Consider the following 4,283-nt stretch of genomic DNA (forward strand, 5'->3'; position numbering starts at 1 on the left):
AGAGCCCCTGGGCTCGCGCTTGTGCGCAACAGGCCACTGGACTCCGCCCCCAAAAAGCCTGCTGGGTGACATCACATTTCAATCAGCTCTGAAGACTGCAGGGAAATGGAGTCCTGCGGGCGTAGGATCAAAGCAGGCGCAGATGATGCGCAGCAGGCCCTTGGTCTCCATAGTAACCAGGGAAGCACAGGGCGGGGCCCCTTGCAAGCTCTTCTTCTGCTCCCCCAACGTGGCCACCCTCATCCCCGAAGAGGACTGAATACTACATTGGGACTTGATAAGAAGGCCCAGGCCATGAGCCAACCTTTCCTTCTTATCCAGCCTTTCCCCCCCCAGTCTGGGCACCAAGCCCACAAGCACTAGTTAAGCGCCTACTGCATGCATGCGTGCCCCACCTCCCCGGCAGCCCTCTTCCCTGAACCTTGGGTCAGCTGTTGGGCTCCATTTACACATCTCTCTCTTATCCTCAAGTTTTTATGATTGTTTGAGGTGAGCCCCAGCCTAAACATGAGGGGAAGGCCTAGGGAGTGCCTGCCACCTCCTCCAGGCAGCCCCCCATAACTTCAGCAGCTACTCTGTCAGTCCCTAGAATGTATGCTCCTTGAGGGCAGGGTCTATTCCTAGGGCATCTAGGGGCATTCCAGGGCATAAATTGTGGGCCTGAGGTCAGGAAGGCCTGGGTTCAAATCCAGCCTCAAATGAGATCATTATAAAGCACTGTTAGCCCAGTGTCCTAAACACCGTGGGCACTAAATAAATGCACATGCCCTCTCTGGCCAGGTGCACTCCTCATACTCATTTCTGAATACCTGTGAGCCAAGAGCACATATCTCCAGGAGTGGCCAGGAGGGCATGTTCCATACACGTGGAGAGTGAGTGAGGCCATCGGCCCACCTCAGGTTCTGGCATGGGGGGGACCAGAGGCACAGGGCCTGTCTCAGAGTCCCCCTCTGGGACCCTGGCCACCTCTCAATTCTTCAGTTCTCTGGGAACCCTTCTCAATGCCCAAGCCAACGTGGCCATCTCTGAACAGATCCCACGTGGCATGAGTAGGTCCAGCTGACCAATTTAGCTTGCTGAGTTTCCCACACTTTGATCTTGTCTCCCTCTGGGGGGCCCAACCTTCCAATGGGGGTGTGAGCCTGACCAACAGGCCAGAAGCCCTTGGATGCCAAAACAATGTCTCCTTTGGCCAGCACATGTCCTCACGTGAAGGTTGCCAAGGCACATACAAGTTTAGCTGGTTTGCCAGGCTGTGGTCAGGCACTCACTCCTTCCTTTCTCCGAGCCCCAGGGGCCTTCTTCTCTCTCTCCCTCACAGGCCCTTGTTGGGTTTCTCCCCACTGTGGACTCTCTGGTGCTTAATAAGGATTGAACAACAGGGGCCAAAGGCCTTTCTGCACCCATGACACCCACGAGGCTTCTGTCTGGCGTGGGTTCTGTGGTGCTGGGCTGGGGGGACCAGTGGCTGAAGGCCTTCCCACCTCACATGGAAAGGGTTTCTCTCCAGTGTGACTCCTCCGATGTTGGATGAGAACCATGCTGGCTGAAGGCCTTCCCATTCATAGGGCTTCTCCCCAGTGTGAATTCTCTGGTGCTGTGTAAAGTGTGTGACCTGGCTGGAGACCTTCCCAACAGTCAGAACATTTGTATTACTTCTCCCCAGTGTGAATTCTCTGGTGCTGTGCAAGGTGTGTGGCCTGGCTGGAGACCTTCTCACAGTCAGAACACTCAGGGCTTCTCCCCAGTGTGAATTCTCTGGTGCTGTGTAAAGTGTGTGACCTGGCTGGAGACCTTCCCACAGTCAGAATATTCATAGGGCTTCTCCCCAGTGTGAATTCTCTGGTGCTGTGTAAAGTGTGTGACCTGGCTGGAGACCTTCCCACAGTCAGAATATTCGTAGGGCTTCTCCCCAGTGTGAATTCTGTGGTGCTGTGCAAGGTGTGCGGCCTGGTTGGAGACCTTCCCACAGTCAGAATATTTGTAGGGCTTCTACCCAGTGTGAATTCTCTGGTGCTGTGCAAGGTGTGTGGCCTGGCTGGAGACCTTCCCACAGTCAGAACACTCAGGGCTTCTGCCCAGTGTGAAGCAGTTAGTGCTGTGGCCTGGCCCAGGAAGAAGGTAATAGGGTGGTCAGCAAGTGGTCCCCCACCCGTTCCCTTCCTTGCTTCAAGGGATCCCCAGGGAACAGTGCCAGGGGCAGGCTTAAGCAGGGTCTCCCTCTATCCCAAAGAGCTGGCTGTGACTGTGGCTGTGGGAGGGCCTCTCTGCTCAGCCTCCTGCAGAACTGGCCACTGGGAACCCTGGCTCTTTCTCAGGACTCTGCCAGGAAAAAGGGCCTTTTTACATTTAGAAAGCAAAATTAGAGGGCCAATTTGTTTTCAACTCAGATATACCATGCTTCCATCTACATTTTAAAGACTAATCAAAGACCACTTTCTTCCTCCAAAAAGAACCTTTGGCAGTGTGCGGGTAATTCTGATGGGCTCATAATGCAGTTTGAACTGATCAGTGAAACCTTGACAAGGCTCACAATCACCAGCTTCCTTCTGCCTGCGTACCTGAAGCAAAGTGAATCAAAGCCTGCAGAACATTACCATCACAGAACTCGGGTCCCGTAATCCACCAAATAAGGACCCCCAAGCACTTGAGCATCATTGCTCTCTCAGGACTCCAGAATTGGACCATCTTCCATCTGTGGGTTTGTCTGGGAAACCACCCCGGCCTTGGGAAGATGATATTCACCTTCCCCCCTCCCTTCCCATTGTGATTTTAGGTATACAATCTCTGTCTTCACTTCAGCAAGGTGGAATTCTGATCAGGAGAATTCCTGATTTCCAAATCTGTTCCTCATAATGAAACAAATTAATTAAAGGCTACCTGATTATTGGTACTTTGTTTCTGGCCTACTGTTTCATCATTCTCAGGTTAGAGCCGGGCTCAGTAAAATGCTGTTAACAGCAGGCAGACCTGAAGCCTCTGCATCACCACTCCATTAGTGCCCAGGATGGAGGAGACACCTGCCTGCTCGGGGTGCCGCATCCCACTGGGGACAAGGAGCTAGCACGGGGCCCAGTCACAGCCCGAAGAGAAACGGCCAGAGCATGACAAGTCTGGGGATGTGGCCCCATGTCTCCTGACCCCCAAGGGGCCCATCTAGGGCCTGCCCTCACCCTGACAGCTCTCCTCTCTCAATGAGGCTCACAGCCTCCTCGCTGGTCTCGGGACACTGCTCTTGCACCTGGGCCTGGATCTCAGGGCAGGACACTTGTATTGCTAAGCAGCCTTATGTACTGCAGCTTAAATTAGTTTTGGTTTAGAAATGACACAGAGTCAGTCTCAAGTTTGATTTACATATAAGTATATAGTAAAAGTATTTATTAAGATAGTAAAATAGGATTAAGATTAGAAAACAGAATAGAGTTAGAGTCCCAATAGGTAACAATAACATACTTAAGTCTCAGCAGTATCAAATCTCTTCACAATCAATCATCCCCATTAAGGGAATCATCTACATCTCATTCACACGGGCTGGGAGTCCCTGGTTCAGCCTCCAGAGTCCCAGTGGGAAAATCCCAGGCTACAGGTCTGCACTTCCGGGGAGACTCCGAAGGTGAAGTTGGGGCTACCTGGTTTTAGTTATTCCTTCTAACTAAGAAGGCAGTTTGCTAGAATAAATGTGTGCTCAGTGGGGAAGGCTCGGTTCTCAAAACATCCTTGACTTCAGAAAAACCTGGAAAGACTTACATGGTCTGATGCTGAGTGAAGTGAGCAGAACCAAGAGGACTTTGTACACAATAACAGCCATGTTATGCGATGACTAAGATTGTTAAACTGAACCCTTCTCAGCATTACAAGGATCTAAGACATCTCCAGCGGCCTCGGGATGGGAAATGCTGTCCACCTCCAAAGAAAGAACTATGGAAGTCAAATCGCTATCACTTATTTTTTACCTTCTGTTGAGTTTTGTTTCCTCTTTCTGATGGTTCCTCCTATTGGTTTTAATTTTTACTTACAACTTCACTAATGTGAAAATATGTTTAATAGGAATGTAAATGTAAAGCCTGTATCAGATTGTGCGCTGTCTTGGGGAGGGTGGTGGGGAGGAAGGGGGAGAAAAATTTTCAACTCAAAAGCTTCTGGAAGTGATTGCTGATAAATCAAAATAAATTAATAAAATTAAAAAAAAAAAAGAAAGCAATTCTGTTCAAGGATGTTTCTGGTGCCTGGAGGGATGCCCTACCAGGGAGCAAATACCATAAAAACAGTACTTGGACATCTAG

The sequence above is a fragment of the Phascolarctos cinereus genome, unplaced genomic scaffold (genome assembly GCF_003287225.1).
Source record: "Phascolarctos cinereus isolate Bilbo 61053 unplaced genomic scaffold, phaCin_HiC Scaffold_726;HRSCAF=1367, whole genome shotgun sequence".
In the NCBI taxonomy this organism is placed as follows: domain Eukaryota; kingdom Metazoa; phylum Chordata; class Mammalia; order Diprotodontia; family Phascolarctidae; genus Phascolarctos; species Phascolarctos cinereus.